Below are 24499 nucleotides of genomic sequence, written 5' to 3' on the forward strand. Positions count from 1 at the left end.
TCACTCATTACTCATCCCCTTTATATTGGCTTTTCTCACGTCTTGTGTTTGTGAGTTCGTTGTTTAATGTCGCTACCTTGTTTTTTTGCTTCAGTGTTGTATGCGTTTGGATGTCCATGTCTTTCCCGGAACCTCATCCAGTCTCCGCACTATCACTCAGCACCAGACTTACCTTCGGCTCTATTCCCCGCAGTTCCTGTGCCATCCCCTCCTGCTGCCGTCTCACCATCTTCACCTGGATTACTCACCGTCTCCCCACCATCTTGGATTGTCGTCTTCCCAGCCTTGTTACTGATCTCTTGTTTGTGTGCCTTACTTTAATAAATTATTAACTCGCATCTGTTTCCAGTTCCTCCTTCACCCAGTCATCAAAGGTAGCCCCTGTGTGGCAGGCAAGACTTGGTACAAATGCTAGGTTCTTAGCCGTATCCCTTTAAAGGAATCTTTCCTGATTCCAAGCCTTCAGCTCTACCCTGGGCCGAGGCCCTAACAATTAAGTTGGGTATATAGCTTAGGCCTTTTTGGCCGTAAGGGGTACTGTCACAGACAGCCGTCTAAACGTCCCAGGGGCAACTCCCATGGAAATGGTAGAGTTGGTACTTAGTGCTCGTCATGATTCTGGCCTGCATTCCCCTCAGCATGGCGGCATGGGTATACTGTTCCCCAAAGTGCCCCCTAGAGGACGCAGTTTGAAGTTCCCTCGAAAAGGAATGGTCTCAGGTTACGTATGTAACCATAGTTCCCTGAGTAGGGAACAAGACACTGCGTCCTCTAGCTCTCTGCCATGCTTCGGACGCAAGCTTCAGACGAAGAAGATAATGACGTGCTCTCCCGGTCCTGATTTATAGTGGCGCCGGTAGTGACTTCGGAGGCTGTCGCCGGCCAACAAATTGGTGTTTATTCATTGTATGCTCCAGACACGGGTCACGACGAGGTGTTCCCCAAAGTGGCCCCCTAGAGGATTCAGTGTCTCGTTCCCTACTCAGGGAACTGTAGTTACATACGTAACCTGAAACCGTTTTGCAGGGAGGTTGGTAACGTTAGTTAGCATTATCGTTCACTTTAGCTAGGCTAACTGTAGCCTTCATATGGTATGGAGTCTTATCAAGCATTTTATGATGCCACTGTCAAAACAATATTTAGGCTAGGCATACCTCTTTTTGCATTTACTGAACATTTGTGTAATAATTCATGGCAACGACGTGTTGATGACTGAGCGGTGATGTTTGCATGGCTGTCGTTTGTCAGGTTCTGTATTAGTGATATCTAGTAATCTGCAGTGAGTCTACCCCAGATTCACTAGTCATAGTCTCAAAGTATGTGTTAAAGGGGTCAATTTATGCAATTTTTAATTTTTCCTTTCTCTTTGAAGTAGAGGTCGACCGGTTGATTGACCGGTTGACTGTGCTGCAAATTAGGCCGATTTATAGGCAGGCGCACCTGCGGGCAGCTAAGCATTGTTGCGAAACTCCCTCTGAGGCTGCGTGAGAGACGGAGCAGCTCATACCTTTCAGCAGGCTTGCAGGCTTGTTCACACACACACAGCTTCAGCTAATGACAAAAAAAATGATGTCTTACCCTACTGGAATTGATGCCGGAAAGTTACCATATACATAAGTGCAACAAGTTATTTTCATGTGAAAGTAAAAACACGTTCAATTCAGACGAAACTTCTGGGCTGATTAGAACATGCACATTTACTTTCCACATGAAATGTGTATGTATGTCCGACAATATCCTCCACAATGTCATCTTTTATTTTTGTTATCACTATGGCTATTTGACTAATAGCATTGTATACATTTAGTAATTTGTGACGGCTAGTCACTATATCAAAACAGAGACCACAAATAGATTTTCCAAAAGGATTATATTTTGTTAAATAAAATGAGCGCTTCACGTTTCAAAATTAAAATGAAGTGCAGGTGTTTGCATATGAATGTATCTTTAAAAAGAACCGACTGTCTTCAGAAAATCTTTGATGTCATTTTAATTTTGTCTTTCCTGCAATGCCTGATAAAGATTACAGATTACAGCCGTTACTGGGGAAACAGCTCTAACAGCGCCTCCTGCTGGCAGAGAATTAACCTGCAGTCTCTGGGAAACACTGTTGTCTGTCAATAAACGTAAACACAATGCATGCTTCAAAACTGTTTTGAGAAGGTGTTTAAGTTTTGAGTCATGTATTATTACTCCAAATTGGGTTAACACTACTATTACCATCTTGTACCCTGCAATGATAATATGCTAAAACTCACTTTTCTGAGATGAAGGGGGGGGGGGGGAAGATGAAAATCGGTCAAACACATTGGCCAAAAAAAAATCTGCATTATATATCGGCCATCTGCTGCCCTGATTTATAAATATTGGCATCGGACAGTGAAAAACCTGTATCGGTCAACCTCTACTTTGGAGTGTATCAAGCTCTTGATGCACAAAACAGATCTGTAAAGTTGCAAAGACTGAAGTATCAAATCCAAAGCGATATTATTTTTAAAAGTTAAGAGTAGTGGTTGTTGATTGTCGTTTTGATTGTCATGGTTTAATCCTCATTTATAATGGGTTTTATTATTTTGAATGTTTTTGTTTTGTCGAGCAGGGATAATGTTCTTTTTAGATACGTCATATGACCCCTTTAATAAAGTATGTGTCTCTATTGTTTTGTAAAATCTGAATACCAAATACCTATCAAATTCAACAGTTATTGATACTAATTTGGGTACCATATAAGAACTATTGTAAAAGTATTTTATTTAGCTTTTTAAAAAATTATATATAAAAAAAAAAAAAAAAAAAAAAATATATATATATATATATATATATATATATATATATATATATATATATATATATATATATATATATATATATATATAATTAAAATGTAAAATATTAATTAGCATATAGCCTTCAAATATCGTTAAATTATGTAAACATCCCATTAAAAAGATAAAAATGAAAGTAATAAAACAGCAAAGTCCATGCTCACTTACTAAGTTAAAAATCGGCCTAAAGTTGGTACAAGTGGTGTATAGAACCAAGTCCTCACCCTACAGTTCTTCCTATTTTTTGATAATCTGTTACTCTCAGATATATGTCACAATACTCAAAAAAAGATTGCTGCTTCTGTTTCATTGTGACTTTAAAGCTCATAAGTAAGGTTTACAATTAATAACCATGGCCCAGTTCCCCAAAACGTGCTTATCGCTAAGTAGTTCTTAACCTATTCCTTAACCTCTCTCTTAACCTTGTGGCACGATTCCCGACACGTTCGTACGCTAAGTATATCTTCTGTAAGTCACACTTTCGTAAGGTTGGTCTGGACCATTCGTAAGCTCTCTCTTAGCGTTGTTTGAGCTCCAAATGCTACTGTACAGCAGTCTTTAGAAATCAGCGCAGCGTAGTACAAGTCAAACTATGGTATGTTGACAATGTTGTGGCTCAACAATGATTTAATGTTATGGACATTTTAAGACTCATAGTAAATTATGTTCGCAATGGATAGAGGCCTATTCATGAAGTTGACTTTATATGGTATCAGAACTAATATGGTGGTAATTAGCCTAGGCTTTTTCGTAATGTAATTAAAGCGAATTGGCAATCACTTTTGATAATTAAAATCTGGCAAACAATTAGGTTCTAAATGGCTAAGATCTATAAATGGGTAAGCATGGTGGTGTCCAGTAAGCGACCAACTATGGCTTGGATTGAATGAAAGACGGAGCCGGACGTGGAGCCATTTAGTCCATGTAAATTTTTTAATTCGGCAAAACTTAAGCCCTTTTGACCTTTTGCCTGACGTGGCTATATAAAAAAAATAGCCTCCCAAGACAGCTCATTATGGAGCTGCTGGACCTCCTCAGACCTGTGCTTGCCAGGCAAACGCAGTGGAATTTTGCTTTAAGACCTGAAGCCCAGCACTACGTTTATTTTATTTATTTTTTTGCAACTGAGAGATTCATTGAGGTTGTGGGAGAGGGCTACGGCCTAATCAAGACACTATCACCACGCCCTTCTGCGCCATGCCGGGGATTACATCCTGGTGGATGGCACACTCATCATTATCGCCAATCCATCAGTGATTGATCAGGCGTACATATCGCGAAAGGGATACGCAGCCATAAACGTGCAGGTTATAGTGGACCATAGGGGTGTGATCTCTGACCTGGTGGCAAGGTCCAGCAAAACTTCAAGTTCCTCTGATGAGAGGCTTGGTGCCTTTCTTTACGTTGCTTCCCCAGCATATTTTTTTTTTATCTAACTCTCTCTCTCTGTTCATTGTAGATAGGTTGCTTTTATTTGAAAACATAAACCAATTGCATTCAATACCGCATTAAACAGAAGTAACTGCAGCTGTTTGCCAATAAATTCTGATTGTAAAGTACCTTACTATTAATATAAAAGTGTATTATATAATTTTTTATAAGTCGTTAAACCTATGTCAAGAAGCGGCACAAGTGGCACAATGGGATACCGTCTATCCGCCACAACATATCGTGTGAACATATTACTGACCATTTGATCATTTAATTTATAGTCTAAATTCTACTGATAACTTAAACTATGTTAAAATAAATGTTACTGTAATAATTTGAGGAATGTTTCATTTGCATAGAACGTGTTGTCTTTCTTAACGCTGTATTGCACCTTCATGTGAAGTGGAAAATCGATTCCTGAGCAATCGATGCCAACTAATTCGAGGTCTTCTTAGGGCGCTAAGAGTGAGCGTTATCAGGGAACCGGGCCCATGCTAGTTATTATAACAGCAGACAATAAGATTAGTATAATAGAATAATAATGGAATAATGGGACAATAATGATTACAAGCATTTAGCACTTCTGCTAGACATTGAGTTTTTCGGATAAAAGAAGACGATTTACACCCTTCAATCTGCAGTACATTTCAGTTTTCTATAGAGCTAGAAATGAATGGGGGCTATAAGTACTACAAAATCAAAATCAGTAAGCAATTTTTTTTAATCTTTGAGTATAAAAACATCCTTATAAATTGTGGATATGGACATTAGTGTAGAGTTTCTGAAAAACAACTGACAGCACTATTTTCCTCTGTATCTCTTATGGTGTATTGAGTTACCAGTCCATTCAATATTTAAGGCTCTTGACTGACAGTCTTTCCAATTAAAATGACAAGGCTTTGCAAAATTCACTGTTCAAATCAAGATACGCAGATAAATCTGCAGGTGCTTAACTTTGATGAAAGATCATGAGTGATGGGTTTTCCTGCATTTAGCTGATACACTTTGTATATCAAACACACAAACACACAGATCTATACAAAAAAATCTGTACACAGATACTCCAAAAGGTCTGTGTACAAAAAATAAACAAACATATGGATTTCAAAAACGATATAATTAGAACAAGTGGGTTTTCATTATACATTTCAAGAAAACGATAAAATATATTGCATCCTTTCTAGCGATATATGATGAGACACACTACAACAGAAATGGATATTGAAAATGGCTCCTTTCAGCCTATTGATATTGAAATTAAACTTGAAAAACCACCTGCACCTCTGACATCAGATCATTAGCATTGGCATCTGTGCAAGAGGTATGGCTGCATTCAAGCTGCTGGATGAATTCATAGACATATTCCAAATGTATCTTCCACTGTTAATGTTGAACAAGGAGCTGCACCTCAATCTACAACGAAGCACAATGACCTTTGTGAAAATGTGGAAATCTCTTAACATTTAACCGTCACCAGTCAGTTTCATTCGATGTAAGAGATGTCACCTCTGCTGCTGACCCTGCACGTCACGCTGAGACATAATGACTCTATAGTTCTCTTCAATTGTTTTCTGAAATGGTTGAGATATTTGCCAGATACACCAAAGTAACCTCAACACAGACAGAAGGTTAATTTAAATAGAATTTTCATTTAACAAGCTGTTGGAATAATGAGATTATAATAATGAGCATTGTGCCATGATATTAACATGCATTTAAATAAAAATAAAAAAAAATCAGTAAGGCACTATCAATTCTTAGATACTGTACACCTATACAAGGGTTTTAATACTACTTAAAAAAACACATATTTTGAAACTCCACTATTAAAAGTACACAAAAAAGTAGCATTGTTACATTTAAAGCTATTTATACCTGATTTAACACATAAAAAATTGTTCTACTCATAAAAATGTATTTATATAGGTTGGCTCAGTGATTTTAAATAATATTTCAATTTCTACTTATTCTCTCTGTTAACAACCCTGCTAAGTCACATACCAACCTGCATTTATATAACGGTACAACTGACTTTCTAAACTTCATGTTGTCAATTAACTTAAAAAATAATTGAAGCTAGATAAACATGCACTGTAAGTGTTGAAAAGTACAAATCAGTAAGGAATTTTCTTCATTTCTTAGTTTAAAAAGTTCAATATAAATACTGTGTATGAGTAGCAGAGTGCTTCTGAAAAAGAAGAGAAAAAAAAAATAATACACTGACCACACTGTTTCGCCATATGTCATAGCTGGATTACTAGCCAAGAAAACATAGTGTTTTGCCAGATTCAATTCAGCAAACTAGACATGGAGGTTAAAATAAATGTATTTCCATTGAACTGGCTGTTGGAAGCATGATATTATGATAATGGTCATTGTGCAGTTATATTAGCAGGGCACAATCAATTTAAAACTCTATTTTTAGATTTTCACATTAACATGAAAAGATCTTTAAATTATTCTCATGATAATGTAATTTTAAGGTACATGTAGTTTGTAGAGTGGGGTAAGATACATAAGTTGAGCCACATGGAAACATTTGCAGTTTATAGTGACAAAAAAAAAAAACCTATATTAAGAGCTTTTGTAAAAAGCAATTAACAAAAGTCATTATATTTAGACTTAATTGAAAATTGACTTTCAAGGTTTTGTGATTTAATTTTTATGCTTCGTTCTACAATTACTACCTTGGCATTTCATGATGAAAAAATCAATTTATCCCAAAGGTCACAGTGTCTGCACCACCCTCAAGTAATCAAATGTTTAATGTAATGAAGGAGGCATAATCTGAATTGAATAAATGTACTAAGAGTAAGGCTGTATTTGTTAGATAAAATCAATGTGTGTCAAACCTACATTATTTCAGTATTCCAGTTCTGACCAGCACTCATTCATTCTGAAGCAACCATTAGGGAAACTGTAGATATGTCTGCTTGTTGGAGAGCTGCAGAGGAGAAGCAATATAACAAGCCTCAGATGAGCTCATTAGAACTGTGTACCCATGCTGTATCCAAACAACCATGTCTTGAGCAGCCTCTGACTGTTTCCAATATAGCATGGTGTCTTCTAGCCTCAAGGGTCAACCAAGACCTCTCTTGCTACAAGCGAATGGGAAACAGCATGAAACGAATGATAATATGGGGCTTGAACACCCCTGATGACTTCCTGGCCAGTGTTTTAAGTTTTTTTTCATGGGTAAAGCAACTTGATCTATTTATAAAAACATACTTGGTTACGTAACGGATACTGCGTCTTCTAAGACTCTGTGGGGAAGCTCACTTTTCTATGAATAGTGAAGCCTTTTCAATATCAGAGTGTAACAGCACGGCCATATAATCTGGCTATATAAGTGGGCACTTTTTCATAATATCCTCATGTTACTTCGACTGAAGCGACGGCTGAGTTGTACAGCTAAATAACATGGCCAGCAGTGCAGTACTCATTCCAATATCTCAGGAAACCGAGGTTACATTAGTAAACGAGTACTTTCACTCTCGATACTTCACTCATACTGTGTCTGCTAAAACGCTATAGGGATAATTCCATCAGGTGCATGAATTCACATAGAGCAGCTGTTACTACACAGAGCCGGTGTTAATAGAGTAGATGCGCAAATCCACTTCATTTTGAGCGTTTTTTGGTGCATCTTTTCAGTTAAAAACGGCTCTGTGTAGTAACAGCTGCTCTATGTGAAATCACGCACCTGATGGAATTAACCGCTGATTAGAGAACCGGCTTTACTGACGAGATGCGCATTAACGATCGGCCGATCTTGATCGGAGCACCCCTACTGTTTAGGCAGAAAGGACTCGAGCCTGTAAAGTCGGAATATCCAGATTATAAAACCTGGTAAATGTGGACGGCTAGGCCCAGCCGGCCGCCACACAAATTTTTACAATGGACAACACCACTAGACCAAGTCCAAGAAAAGGGAATGCCTCTTGTTGAGTGGGCTCTTACTCCCATTGGGCATTGTTGGCCCAAAGAAAAGTATGCTAGCATGATAACAATGGTTAGAGAGTCGGACTCCCAATCGTGAGTGGGCTCTTACTCCCATTGGGCATTGTTGGCCCAAAGAAAAGTATGCTAGCATGATAACAATGGTTAGAGAGTCGGACTCCCAATCGAAGGGTTGTGGGTTCTAGTCTCGGGCTGGACGGAATTGTGGGTGGGGGGAGTGCATGTACAGTTCTCTCTCCACCTTCAATACCACGACTTAGGTGCCCTTGAGCAAGGCATCGAACCCCTAACTGCTCCCTGGGCGCCGCAGCATAAATGGCTGCCCACTGCTCCGGGTGTGTGCTCACAGTGTGTGTGTGTGTGTTCACTGCTCTGTGTGTGTGCATTTCGGATGGGTTAAATGCAGAGCACAAATTCTGAGTATGGGTCACCATACTTGGCTGAATGTCACTTCACTTTCACTTTCACTTATTGACTGGAGACTTTTAGTGCGGTCACCAAAGTATACCAAAAGCTGTTCCGACTGCCTGAATGGGGTGGAATGCTCAATATATTATCATTGCCCTGACAGGTAAATTCAGATTTTGGTCCTGCTCCGAAGGAGGAAGCGCTGAAAGAGCTACTACCTGTTGAGAGCTCTTTAGGTACATAACCATGCCTTGGATTCAGGACAACCTTGGAGTCGTTGGGCCAAATTTCAAGACAGGTGGGGCTCACCAAGATCACCTGCAGATCTTCCATAAGCTTTAAAGAAGCCAGAAGCAGAGCATTTTTTTTGTGTCAGGGGATGAAGGTCAACGGACTGTAGCAGTTTGAAGGGAGGGTTCTTCAGAGGGCAGGTCCTATGTAGGGACTGTGATAGGACGAGGCAGGTTGAGCCTCCTAGACCCTCAAAAAATTAACAACTAGGTTGTTTCTGCCCACTGACTGGCCAGCTATAGGAGCATGTGAGGCTGTTATGTCTGTTACATAGACCTTGTGCATGGAGGGAGAACGACCCTTATCCAACAGCTCTTACAGGAAGGACAATATCAGAGATATGTTGCAGGAAATTTGGTCTGTGCCAAGGGCGGTACACCAGGTGGAAAAGACAGACCATTTAAGGGCATAAAGCCACCTTGTAGAGGGTGCTCTAGTCTGAGATATTGTATTTAGCATGCTCTCTGGGAGGTCCGCAGGCTCCCATTGAGAGACCAGAGGTGAGGAGCACACAGCTTGGGCTGGAGGTGCCATATCATTCTGTTCGCCGAGAGAGGAGGTCTCATCTCAGGGACATGGGCCGCGGAGCTGCTGACAGCAGCCGAGACAATGCTACGAACCAGTGTTGGTTTCTCTAGAGTGGAGCCACCAACAGAACCTTGTGTTACTGTTCCCTGATTCACCTGTTTACCTGTGGGAACGAGGAGGTTATGCCAGTCACGCCCTGAAGAGCCCTCCCTTCGAGCCGCTACTGTTCATTGACATTCATCCCCTGACGCTAAAGAGGTCGACCTCTGCCTTGCTCAAGATCTCCCAGAGTCTCTGAACCGTCCTCTGAGGTGACATTGCTCCGAGATAGCATGCCTTCTCCTTGGTTCTACCTACCCGGCACAAGCGCTGCTCGTAGCGAACACAAGTTGAGCTGAGCCCATTCTAGGAGGCACTCTACCAGAATAAAGAAGCACTTCAAGGAGAGAAGATCCAGGCAATACAATAGGTGGACAATCAAAATGACTTCTACCACCACGTGTACCACCACTGCAGGGCCACTGCGTTAACTGCAAGTCAGTCGCGTGTTAAAGACATTCACAAAACTACTGCCAGGTGGGGCAAAGGGACAGTTTGCAAACAGACTGGAATTATATGTTGTTTTGTAAACTGAGATCAAATAACAAAATACATCAATAATAACATTGTAATATAACAGTATGAAATCCTTGATAATCGTTAGAAAATTAATTTGACATTTTTTTTGTTGATCACATTTGATCAATTTAGCCTCCTCAAATAATCCTGACTTACTTAAAATAAACGATCTAGATCTGCACTAGATTATTAAAGCATATTACAATGCTAATATTAATATTAAAAACACTCAAAGCATATTACAATGTTAGTTTGCATCACACTCAGCATCTTGTGCTCTGCACAAATCTTGCACCCTACACTTAAATTCGGCAGCAATTTTTTATTTTTTTTTACTCAAATTATATGAAAGCGTGTAAAGAAAGCTCCCTTTAAAACCCCTGAAGCTAATAAATTAATGAAGTTTTTTTTTTTTTTTTTAATCATTGCACTTTGTTAACTATAATGAGAGAACCTGAGTTTATATGTGAGGACATTTTATTAATCTGTCCCTTCTTTTCAGTTTCAATTATTTAGCTAAATCATGGCCAGGTTTAATTTATTATTTTCTTGTTTTAGTTAGGCCTAAATAATGGGAGTGAAATTATACAGTGCCTCACATTTTAAAAAAAGAAAAAAGGAAAGGATTCATAAAACACAAAACAATTTCCTAATGGGCGTACAAATATATTTTTCCAAAGTAATTATCCGTCAAAATAAAGGACAGGTAACAAATAACAAAGAAATGCATGCTGTTTTGGGTTGGTTCGAGTGACAAGCCGCCTTGTACCACACACACATTGTCTTTGGTGCAGGAGTGAAGCCCTCAAAGAAACCTTCCACCGCAGATCCAAACAGGCCAGAGGGGGAGACCGGGGAGTCGAGGAAGGGGTCCTTATCCTCAAACCTTGATCTCCATAAGGGACAACCATAGGTGGCCCTCAAGCACCACAAGACTGGCCATGGATCTGCCGATCGCCTGAGCCGTCATCTTCGTGGCACACAAAGTCAGGATGGCCGCGCAGCCTAGATCCTCGAAAGCTGCAGGGTCCGGTCCAGACTCATCTATATTCTGGAGAAGTTTGGCCAGAAAGACCTGTAGGACAGACATAGAGTGGAGCGCTGAGGCTGATGGTCCAGCTAATGAGTAGGCTCGTCCAGCGAGCGCTGAAGTCATCCTACATGCTTGGGTTGGGATGGGTGGCCTTTGACTTCCAGCCAATGGCCATGGGTGTGCAGAGATGCATGGCCACTGACTCATCCAGGGGATATCATACCCTGTTTCTTCAGCGTTGTCGACTGTTGTGATGACGGATGAAGGGGAGTAATGGTGATCTCATCATGGACCTCAGGGTGAAGCTCATTCTCGAGGGGCTTGACGGCACCCCGGCAAGAACTATTCATCCAGGCAGCTGCAGATGGGCTCTTCCAGTGGAAACCAATCCAAACCCTGCTCCCCACGAAATAGTTTGAAATTAATTCCCGTTTGTCAGGTTTGGAATCACATGAGAGTAAATCAATTATGATACAATTTTCATTTTTGTGTGAACTAACTTATTTTCTGTTTTTTCATCTCACAGTGACTGTACCTGAATCATAATTAAAGTAGTCAATATGACTTATTCCTATTCACACCAAGAACAATAACTATAAAGATAACAATATTAGCATCCACACCAGCTGACGATATTGTCTGTTTATACTCAGCGCGCTTTAAATTCTCCAGCTCAAGACAGCAGGATGGATTCAGACTGGCTGTCAATGTTTTTATCATTCATCAGCTGGAACAAAATAGTTTTAGAAGTGATTCCAACAATATTGTTTCTCTGTTCCTTTATTGTTATAGCTGTGGTGTGGACTCTGCTTTTCCTTAATATTGAGAATGATTTTTATCGTTATCTTCCTTCCGTGTGAACCGGCCTTAACAGCATGACAATTCAGCAGTTCTTCACTGAAAATCTGCACTGATGTCAAATGTCACTTATGTAAAAGACATTAGATTTTTCTTCAGTGACATATATCACACTATTAAATACTTTTAACAGTTATCATTTTAATTGAAATAATAATCATACTTTATTTTGAATTCAACATTTCCTCTGATGTAACTTGAGAGCTGTTTGTCCTAGACCTGACCTGTGGAGAAGTTTCTTCTAGAAATGTGCATAATAGTTTTAAGTTTAACATTGCCGTAAAATGTCTAATCGACTCTCCAGCTGGGCCTGCACTTGCTAAAGCATGCACATTTTAGAGACAGAATTTATTTAAGTTTGCCCATGGTAATGATCCATAAGATTAATCATGGTCTCTGTCCTGTCCTCTTGATTAAACAAAATCACATAGTAGACAGCAAGGTAAACACAAAGCTAGAAATTTCGTGAAAGATTTTGTCTGATTCAAAAATTAGTTATTAAAATGGTGTTTCCTATGAGTTAGATGTCATAATCAGAGGTTTAAAGGTATATAGTCTTGCATTACACTGTGACCCTTGTTCATTTTAGTCCTTAATTTGCAACCTACTGTGAACTGTACAGTTATAACCAAAATCACAGCAGTGGCATTTCCAGGGCACCAATTTTCTGAGATGTCTTGTGTTCAGCATTTCTAATGTCTATTCCATATTCCATTATTTAACATAATGTGCTATGTTAAAATCTGCCTTTTTTTTTCCACAATAGTCTGTCCGATTTTACTACTTCCAAAGAAAGAACATAAAATTAAAGATTTTATTGGCTTGCCTTCAAGGTTATATTTTCAGTCTGTACACTGACAGCAACATTTAGTATTGAGTTTAGAGCCCAGCATCTGGCATGGAGATACACAACATGGCCATCAGCCTCTGATATCTGTTGCCATGTCTTTAATTCTAGCTGAATCTTGCAACAATGCCAGGAATATTTTTGATCAGTATAACTAATTGTCAGATGAATGTGGTTCACCTGCGTTTCCTGTTCTAAGTGGTTTAAAATTGTCTTGTTTAAAGCTTTTGTAAAACACTACCCCCTTTTTTACAAGCCCCTAAGACAGGCCCTGGTAAATAACGAAAGGGCAGTCTGTGGTGTCTGCCTCTTCCTCCATGGAAATGTCAAGAAAATGCTCTCAGAGCCACACCTCTCCACGCAGGAAGCCCCAGGGGAGACAGTCTCCCATAGATATTTTCGGTTACTTTCATTTTTCCACATAAACGCACAGTATTTCTCATGTGCTTTATGCATGCTTTGAATTCTTCAATGAAGGGCTATTCTAATCGAGAGATCAGTTTTTGTAGCAGAGGCAAACAATTGCATTCATCATATTTTCTTCATCATGTCAAACCAAGTGAGTTTCACACATTCCACTCTTGCTAAGAAGAATATTACAGAAAATCAGCAGGTTCTAGAATATTATTATGATCTGTACACAGAGCAGCACATATAAACACATGAACACCATCCCTCCTGACTGGATGGATGTAAATTATTTAGCACAGATTTTTCTGGGCAGCCAATGGACTCACTTTGCCTACTGTCTAAGATGAGGCGACTTAGTAGATTAGTAGAAGGACATCAAGACACAGTGATTGTCTGTCCTTGTGCTCTAGTAAAGTGCCAAAAATGTAAAAAAAAAAAATAATAATAATTATGCTCCAGTTGCGTGTTAGTTGCTTATATATAGAGATAATTAACAAGTGATTATGTAATTGAATAAATCAACATACAGCAGACTTGAATGTGTTTTTCCCTCTGGAAAAGCTCTTGGAATAATGTCTGGGTTCATATAAACTGCTCTTTACCTCTCTGTTTACTGAACAATGTTTAATCTGTTTTTCTCACACATCCATTAACTCCATCATCCTACTATGTGCTTAATACATGATAAAAAAATTTTTTTGTGAAACATTAGATCAAAGGACATCGAATTTTACTGTAAAATACAATATTTTTTAGATTTTTTTTTTTTTTTTTTTTTTTGAAGTATAAAGAATGATTTTTATAATTTAGGCTACTATAAAAATCTATACTATATTCAAAAAGGTAATACATGTTTTATTCTAATGCATTCAGCAAAATAGGAGTAATCTTATTATCTATAGTGAACACAAAATTATTCTGATTATATTTTATTACATGCTTATATTTATGCTTGTTTTATTGCACATTGTGGTGTTTAAGTTACATTTTATTTTCTGAAGTTTAGTTGGTCTTCATTACATTATTTTAATGCTGTTATTACTGTGCTTTCTGTGAATTTTAAAATACAAACATATTTTTGTAGTTCGTATAGGTTTTTATATGAACATTATATGTTATATATGGTTTTGACCTTATTTGGTTTTGAAATATACAGGCACCAAATGGCAAACAATAATACCTTAATTTCTGGAAACCACAGCTGTTTCCCCCATAAATTTTACATGAATTCGCTCAGTCTAGCCTACTTCAGTTGCAGTAATCAGAAAACGCATTTTTATGTATTCCAACCAAAAGTTAAGCTGTACTAACTTATTTTTGTACATACAGAAGCAATGGCAAGCACCTGCCTTAAAAGGTAATTAATCTCTCTCATCGTTTTATTCAAGCAGAGCTTGTTTTAGAGGAAAAACAACTGAATACATTTGTTTAAAACATGCACCTCACCTTCAAGCCATAGGATATTAGGAATAAGCTCTGTTCTTCTGACCGTTTATATCCACAACTTCTTGATGTTTAGCATCTTTTCCCCACACAGTCTCTAACTGTCCATACTCGTTTCTGCAAGAGCGTTTAGTGTTCACGATGCTAAAGAATTTCACTTGACTGAATCGTGAATCGTGAAACGTTAGTGTATCTCTTTTATTGGTAAAATATACTAGATTACTGGTCTTACGTCTAACTTTAAAAGCCAGTTAGTGCGTGCTGTCAACAGAAGAGCGCGAATACCGGTCGCATCGATGCTCTTACCAGCAGTAACTGTGAGCGCGTGGCAGGTAGGAGGCGGAGTTGACTGATCTCAACAAGAGAAAATGCCCAGAGGATCCAATGAAAGACGAACACAAAGTTCAATACAAACCCGTCAAAAATGAAATCTGTCAAATGTACAGTGTCCCTTCAACATTTTAAGATAGGCTACACATAAAATTAAATGCATGAATGTCATCAGGTAAAATCAAACTAAGTGACAGCTGTAACAGTACAAACACACTTATCCACATACACTCTCTGAAATAATAAAGCTACCATCTATGAAAAGCACACACACACACAGGTTTTTCTTTTGTGAAAAGTGGGGACATCCCATAGGCGTAATGGTTTTTATACTGTACAAACTGTATATTCTATGGCCCTACACCAACCATACACCTAACCCTAACCCTCACCAAAAACGTTTTGAATTTTTACTTTCTCAAAAAAAAAAAAAATAAATAAATAAATAAATAAATAAAATAAAATAAAATAATTCTGTATACAGTAATTTAAAAGCGTTTTGAAAAATGGGGATATGGGTTATGTCCTCATAAGTCACCCTCTCCTTGTAATACCTGTGTCATACCTATTTCATCATACAGAGTTGTGTCCTGATATTTCACAAAAACAAGAGCACATGCACACACACACACACACACATCCATGTTTTATGGAGACATTCCATAGGGGTAAGGTTTTTATACTGTACAAAACTATATTTTCTACCGCCCTGCCTAGACCAACCCTATACCTAAACCTACCCATCACAGGAAACTTTCTGCATTTTTAGATTTTCAAAAACATTTATACCAAAATAATAAAACAAGGCAGTAAATTTAAATTATACTTTATTTATGAACTGTTATTATTTTTTTTACAGTTTTCTTTCAACTGCTTACACACATTTTCAAAACTGCATCTTTTTTTTTTTTTTTTTTTCTTTTTTTTTTATAAAACTTCACATACAAATACAAGAATTGCACACACATAATGCAACATTTCTCACATCTAATATCATATATACACAGTTATTCAAAACCTAAAGCTCTTAAACCTCACAAAACCTGTGAGGTCCGCACATTTCTGTACAAGATTGAAAGTAATTGGCAGAGAGATCTTGCTAGATTCACAGTATACACAAAAGCAAGATTGAATACAAACATTTTTTTTTTTTTTTACTGTAAGCATTTGTGTTTGTGAATGCAGTATTACACAGTATGAAAGAAAAGAAAACCATCAACCAAAAAGTGTTGTATGAAATTGAAAACTGAGTCAGGCTGAGAATAAGTGTATAGATTTGCAGATTTGGTGTGTGGTTCTGGTGTTTTAGTGTCAGGTATCAGAAACTGTGTGTAAACAAAAATTAAGTTGAAAAAACACTGTAACAGTCAAATTATTTTCAGATTGTCATTGAACTAAACACAGAATACAGTTACAAGCTGTAGGTATACCTTTAATTTCTCCAAGCTGATTGCTCACTAAAAAAAAAAAAACAGATCATGTTTTCAGATTATTTCAAGAGCAATTTTAAAGTGAGAAAGTAGTGGGTGAATTGTTGACTTTCTTTTTAATTAGTCTTCCCATTAATCATCATTTTGTTAAATCAGCGGGCATTTACACAACACTGTGTACATGTAGAAATGTGAATGTATTCATGTGCGTAAAGCTTATTGAAATGATGTGATGGCACTAAAAGAGAGATATATATATATATATATTAGGGGTGTAACGATACGCGTAGTCGTATTGAACCGTTCGGTACGAGGCTTTCGGTTCGGTACGCGGTACGCATTATGTACCGAACGGTTCGTTGGACTAATTAATTATATTTAAAAAAAAAAAAAAAAGTGAAATATAATGATATGCATTCAACAAGGTAGCCCAATAACCCAAACGACGTAACAGGCAACGCCCCTGACACCCCCGAAGAAGAAAAAAACACCAACTTATATGTTTATGTAGGCTACTCAGTCAGGCGCTCGCTCACTCAGTATGCGCTGAAGGCTCGTTGCAAAATAGCCAATGCGTTTAACAGACCAGAAATAGGAGATCCTCCAATAACCAACAGGTCTGGTGTTTGGGTGCACTTTGGATTCCCTGTAAGCTATAATGGTGATGGCAATAAAAAATACAACGGTATGTCGTATCTGCTACATGACAATAGGGTACACCAGCGGTAATAAAAAAAAAAAAAAAAAAAAAAAAAAAAAAACACCAGCGGGAATACTTGAAACATGTCAACTCATTTACGCCGATATCACCTTAGTATGTCAGTATCTGGGAAAAGACGAAAAAAGGAGAAACATACACCCAACAAAATATCCCTGCAGCATTTAGACAGACATTTCCAACGAATTCAAACAGGGCAAAAGACATCACCACGGTGATTGGTAGGCTTCATTTACGTTATAGTCGCGGATATGAGACCTTACTATTTACCATTCATTCTATCATCACCATTATAGCTTACAGGGAATCCAAAATGCATCCAAACACCAGACCTGTTGGTTATTGGAGGATCTTCTATTTTTGGTCTGTTAAATGCATTAGACATTTTGCAACGAGCCTTCAGCGCGTGCTGAGTGAGCGAGCGCCTTAGGGGCCGTTCACAAATCGCGCATAAAACGCATGGAAAACGCTAGGCGCGTCTTTCTCCTCCTTTCCAAAGCGCTCGGGCAGGGAATCCAAAGTGCACCCAAACATCAGACCTGTTGGTTATTGGAGGATCTTCTATTTCTGGTCTGTTAAATGCATTGGCCACCGCGTACCGCATGAACTGCTCGCTCACTCAGCGCGTACTGAAAACTAAAAACACGTGGAAAATGCTAGGCACGTCTTTCTCCTCCTTTCCAAAGCGCTCGGGCAGAAGCGCCCCTGAGGCATCTGCCTTTGCTAAGCTACAATGACGTGCTCTCTCCATGAAGACGCGGAAATTTCAGCAAAGGATAAATGGATTTGCAGCTCTAAAAATCGCTTGCAGTAGGCTAGCTCTGCTACTAAATTTATTTCAAAATTGCAATCCATATACAACTATGATCAGCTGTTTCTTCATCTTGGGTGAGCTTTCAATGTTGTTACGGGAAAGGATTAAGCTGATTGGTTAGTTCTTGTCACATGACCCGCGGTGCGCTTGCGGCATTCTGAAAAGTTGAGATGTTTTTCATTTTGCTTTATCTAAAACGTACCGAACCGTACCGAACCGAACCGTGACATCAGTGTATCGTATCGAACCGAACCGTGAATTTTGTGAACCGTTACACCCCTACTATATTTATAATATTCAGGAAGGAGAACGCGGTAGAGAGAAAAACAGTGGTGCTCGAAAGTTTGGGCACACCTTGCACATCTGTGAAAATGTGAATAATTTTTTAAAAAATAAGAGAGATCTATTTTTTTTATTTAGGGTTAGGGTTAACCCTAACCCTTCCCAGCAGTGACTGTATGATTTTGAGAAACATATTTTCACACTGAGGACAACTGAGGCACTCAAACACAACTATTAAAAAGGTTCAAACATTCACTGATGCTCCAGAAGGAAACAATATGCATTAAGAGTTGCAAGAAACTTATGAATACGATGGAGATGTCCAAATTTTTCTTATTTTGTTGAAATATTTTTTTTTTCATTTAGTTCTGCCCTTCGTAAACAACAGAAGATACTTGTATGCTTCCCGGAACACAAATTAAGTACAATTTACCTTAATCTTCAAATTCCAAAAGTTTTCACCCCCCAGCTCTTAAGGCATCTTCGGAATCAGCCATGAAGCCAGTGCTGAAGCAGTCTCATATGCAATATCCCTAGCAGTAAGTGCCGCTGTAGCTGCCATATGCCCCAGGAGCCTCTGAAAAAGTTTCAGTGGGACCGCTATCCTGCCATTTAATGTATTCAAGCAGGTTAGCACCAACCGCACACATTCCTCTGTGAGGCGTCCTGTCCAACTCCATACTGAGAAAAGAGATCATCTGCTTCAGGTAGAGTTTGCTTTGATCCGGCTGTAAAACGCCGTCCTCATATTGGCAGGAGGGAAAAGCTCTATAGTGTCCTTCCCCAGTATTGGCAGAGGGTGCGTGAGTAGGGCCTTTGTTGATGTTCTCGAACCACCTATGATGGTCATCTTCCTGCAGTGGGAGCATGAGTAATCCACAAAAGCCACCTCAGTTTGTTTAATTCCCAAACACATGAGGTAGCGACCGTGACCATCACCCGGCGCCAGATAATGTCTGTATTTTAGCTCACGTCCCAAAACCATTCAAGCTGGCGGTTATTAAGCCTCTTATTAAGAAATCAAAACTAGATCCTAGTGTACTGGCAAATTATAGGCCTATTTCAAATCTTCCATTTATGTCAAAAAGTTTAGAAAAAGTTGTGTCTGCTCAATTGAGCACCTTCCTGCAAAAAAAATGATCTGTATGAAGAATTTCAGTCAGGTTTTAGGCCCCACCATAGCACAGAAAATGCTCCTTGCGTCAAATCAAGGCTGCATCTAATTTCTAGTCTTACTTGATTTTAGTGCTGCGTTCGACACCATAGATCATGACATACTCACAGATCGATTACAAAACTATACAGGTATTCAAGGGCAGACTCTAAAATGATTTAGATCCTACCTGTCCGATCGCTACCATTTTGTTTACTTAAATGGGGTGTCATCTCATTTATCATCAGTAAAATATGGAGTGCCACAAGGATCCGTCCTAGGTCCCCTTCTATTTTCAATATACATGTATCTCAACGAGACCAGATGAAACTTCTCAATTATCTAAGCTAACAGAGTGTGTTAAAAATGTAAAAGATTGGATGACAAATAATTTTCTCCAATTAAATTCGGATAAGACAGAGATATTAATTATTGGACCAAAAAACACTACGCAGAATCTTGTAGATTACAATCTGCAACTAGACGGATGTACTGTTACTTCCTCTACAGTCAGAAATCTGGGTGTTATATTAGACAGCAATTTGTCTTTTGAAAATCATATTTCCAATGTAACAAAAACTGCATTCTTCCATCTTAGAAAAATTGCCAAGCTACGAAACATGTTATCTGTTTCTGATGCAGAAAAGCTAGTTCATGCATTTATGACCTCTAGACTGGACTATTGTAATGCACTTCTAGGTGGTTGTCCTGCTTCGTCAATAAACAAGCTACAGGTAGTCCAAAATGCAGCAGCTAAAAGTCCTTACGAGGTCAAGAAAATATGATCATATTACCCCATTTTTACAGTCTCTGCACTGGCTACCTATTAAGTTCCATATCAGTTACAAATTATCATCACTTACCTATAAGGCCCTAAATGGTTTAGCTCCTGCGCACCTAACTAGCCTTCTACCACGCTACAACCCATCACGCACCCTAAGGTCACAAAACGCTGGACTTTTGGTAGTTCCTAGGATAGCAAAGTCCACTAAAGGAGGTAGAGCTTTCTCACATTTGGCTCCCAAACTCTGGAATAGCCTTTCTGATAATGTTCGGGGTTCAGACACACTCTCTCTGTTTAAATCTAGATTAAAAACGCATCTCTTTCACCAAGCATTCGAATAATGTATCTCTTAAATTGTGAGTGTAGTTGTATCTGATCAAATGTGCATTTTTATTCTTTAGCTTGGGTTAAACTAATTGTACTTTGTTGGATCAGCAGATATGCTAATGATGTCTCTATTTTGTTTCTATGTTTTGCCATGGGATTTATATCCCGTGGTAACTAGGATTTACACAAGCTCCAGTCTGGATCCAGAACACCTGAGAAGAGATGATGCTGACCCTCAGAGGACCCCAGATGATGCTAACCCTGAATCAACAAACAGAACTAATAATTATTGCTACATGTGTAACTGCATCATATAATAACTATTAATTAATAATATTGATAATGTTCATCGTCTAGCTGACTACGTCTTGTATTAATTTTTTCTCAAATCCTGTCAAACGTGCACAAACTGACAGTCACCACCATAAGCTACTACTAAATATTGTAGAAACATAATTTTCTGTAAAGTTGCTTTGTAACGATTTGTATTGTAAAAAGCACTATACAAATAAACTTGAATTGAATTGAATGAACTGTATTCAGAAACACACGTGTGTAACAGCATTAGGGGTGCTCCGATCACGATCGGCCGATCGTTAATGCGCATCACGTCACTAAAGCCGGTTCTCTAATCAGCGGTTAATTCCATCAGGTGCGTGATTTCACATAGAGCAGCTGTTACTACACAGAGCCGTTGTTAACTGAGAAGATGCGCCAAAAAACGCTGAAAATGAAGTGGATTTGCGCATCTTCTCTATTAACAACGGCTCTGTGTAGTAACAGCTAGCCTATTCCAATTCCGATCCATGCCGTACAGGCTAAGGAATGCCGCTGCCACCTTTCAGAGACTGATGGAAAGGGTCCTGGCAGAATTGAGGGAAGAATTCTGTTTTGACATCATCATCTACTCAAAAACCCTAGACGAATATTTTCAACATCATAAACATCATACTACAGAGACATACCCAGGCAAACCTCACAATGAGTATGAAAAAAATTCACTTCTTCAAATAGCAGTTGATATTCCTTGGACACATTGTTTCAGCAAAAGGAGTTGAGGTTGATCCAGCAAAGAACCAAGCCGTCCCCCAGTATCCTCCCCCCAATGACCTGAAAGCCGTACAACGTTTCTTGGGGTTGGCGAGGTGGTACCATAAATTCAAACCCCATTTTGATGATATCACTGCTCCTTTAAATCACCTGTAAAAAGAAGGGAGTGAGATGGGACTGGCCACCCGAATGCCAAGCCAGCTTCGATACCCTCAAACAAGCTTTGCAAAACCCACCAGTCTTAATGCAGCCTGACCTCAATCAATCATTCCGTTCATACGGACACTACGTTATTTTATTTTTATTAGTAGATATACTTAATACAGAAAAGCATGTTTTGGGATAAGGCTTTTTGTCACTAACCATCTTTCCATTCTATATATATATATATATATATATATATATATATATATATATATATATATATATATATATATATATATATATATATATACATATATATATATATATACACACACACACAGAAATATGGTCATTGACACACGCACACAAATTCCAAAAATGGCTTGTGCTTTTACTGAATGTATATAAATATTAAGATTAAATGCACAGTATATAAACAGTGTGATGTGACCATAATAAGAAATGTACATGTATTGTTTGACTCTTACATATTATGAATATGTTAAGTGCTTTACCGGGACCGTCACAGAACACATCATTTATTAATAACATTAATACTGTATGTTCTAGAAAAACAACAGTATAATAAAGTAATTATAATAAAAATAGGTAGTGGAACAAGAATAAGTCAGAGATGGGTGATAGCAGACCATCTCACATTAAAGGAAAGAGTGAGTCATTTAAGAAGAGAAAAAATGCTATTTACAAAGTTTACAGTTATTAATAAATACTAAAATATGTCATATTAAATTGAAGTGTTTATATATATATATATATATATATATATATATATATATATATATATATATATATATATATATATGCCCTTGAGCAAGGCATCAAACCCCCAACTGCTCCATGGGCACCGTAGCATTAATGGCTGCCCACTGCTCCATGTGTGTGTGTGTGTGTGTTCGTTCACTGCTTGGTGTGTGTGCACTTTGGATGGGATAAATGCAAAGCACAAATTCTGAGTATGGGTCACCATACTTGGCTGAATGTCATGTCACTTTCACTTTCAATATTTGACTCAACTGATGGTGTGAGTTTTGAAGCAGTGCTATCTTCACAAATTTCCAAAAAGCATTTACTTATTGTTTTATTGCTAATTTGCATTAGCTTGAAGCCAGGCTACAATTAATTAAATAACAACAACAACAACAATATACTAATATGATAATTTATTCTTCAGCATTTTACTTAATTTCGTCATCCAAGTCATGATCAAGGTCGGTTTTTTGACCTTGAGTGTAATAGATTTTTGAAAGAGCTGAAAACGGAGACATAGAGGATGCAAAGTAACTGCAGAGACACTGATAAAAATAACTTTTCCTGCTTTCCCTTGGCAGACAGTTTTAAAGGATTCTGTTTCCAGCGCATATTTATTCCTATCTCAATCGATAGACCTCTGAAAATGGTATATGGAAATAAAAGTAAGACATCACTGCTCAAAAAATGTGAAGAACACATTTTAAAAAGCAAGTTGTTTTGACAGACTATACACTTCTCTTTCTGTTTATACAACTTTTTCTTTCTGACCCTGAGGTCAAATAAACAAGGAATGTCATTAGAACAGTGATACAAGAACAACATATATGCTTATTTTTACTTATTTTTTATTTCCTATTTGTTTTGCATTGATTGCATGACATTCATTCATTAGTTAATTTACTTATTATTTTTATTTATTTAGTTTTTTTTTTATGACCGTATCATAGCAGAGCCACCTATTGAGAAACTTCAAATAGTAATACACTATTGCAGGTGTTCCCCAAATGTTTATAGACTTAACAAAAATACAAAAAGGAAGACCCTGTGACAGTAGCAGGTGATAATGTAACAACACTCATCTCAACATGTATACTTTTCAAATGTGTGACAGGATGTTAACTGTTTATCATTTCTAACACATCTGTGCAATATATTTACTGTTTCCCCTAAACTCTGTTGTAAGCTATGTTGCCCTTCAAAACAGCAAAGGCTACTCAAAGAGCAGATCAATCATGTCAGACAGCAGCAGCTCAGGGAATTATCGTAGAACAAAAATAAAGCAGCCGTTTCTAAGATGGTTAATACAAAGTAGAGACTCCTTGGCTGTAGTTCATCTTGATTTAATGAAAGGTAAAGAGCAAAAATGAGATACTGTTTTTGATAGATATGGATGTCGGATGGAGTAAATCTTGGGGGTTTTGTTAATGGAAAACATAGCTGAGTGAGTGATGATGAACATAGATAACCTCAGCCTTGTCAGTAAACCCATTGTTGAGCCAGAGAGAAACTTGAATAGAAATCAATTCCAAGACATGAATTCAGATCTGAATAAAGTAAAAAAAATTCAAAGTCAGAATTAAAAGTGTTTATTTCCAGACATTTAAGCCATTTCAATATGCTGTTGTGATGCACAGAAAAAATACAATTTGAAGAATTTTTTAGGTTCACTTATCCATACAACAATTCACAGAGGGTGGGTCTTATTTACATGAACATTTATATTTGAAAATAAAGATTTAGGTACATTATAATTACAAATTTAATACAAAAGGCGCATTTAGTATCATGTTAAATAGGAAGAAATTAGAAAAATATTGAACAAAGGGAAATCAAAAAGGTTGAGAACCATCTTTTTGTAAACCTTAATGTAATTCAAATTTAGTGACTTTGTAAATGTAAAACTAAACAATTATTATTATTATTATTATTTTCTAAAATCTAGATGTTTAAATTTTAAATATTTTTAAGATTGTTATATTTTAAGGTGTGCATTAGACACACGTATGAGGTATTTATCAGTTTAGTTCTGTTTCCAATTTGAAA

At 37.8% G+C, this 24499-nt stretch overlaps 1 protein-coding gene across 3 annotated transcripts in view; it reads right to left on the minus strand.

Annotated features, from left to right (window-relative positions):
* The window catches only part of LOC127958629 (D(2)-like dopamine receptor), a 120592-nt gene that overhangs the window by 81555 nt on the left and 14538 nt on the right, over positions 1 to 24499 (minus strand). For 2 of the 3 annotated variants that reach the window (XM_052557536.1, XM_052557538.1), the window contains exon 1: positions 14657 to 14973. The exons of the other annotated variant lie outside the window; for it this stretch is intronic. The gene's annotated coding sequence lies outside the window, so the exon portion shown is untranslated. Of the gene's footprint in view, positions 1 to 14656; positions 14974 to 24499 lie in introns of those variants that run through there. 3 annotated transcript variants of the gene reach the window in all.

This window comes from Carassius gibelio, chromosome B5 (assembly GCF_023724105.1).
Source record: "Carassius gibelio isolate Cgi1373 ecotype wild population from Czech Republic chromosome B5, carGib1.2-hapl.c, whole genome shotgun sequence".
NCBI lineage: Eukaryota > Metazoa > Chordata > Actinopteri > Cypriniformes > Cyprinidae > Carassius > Carassius gibelio.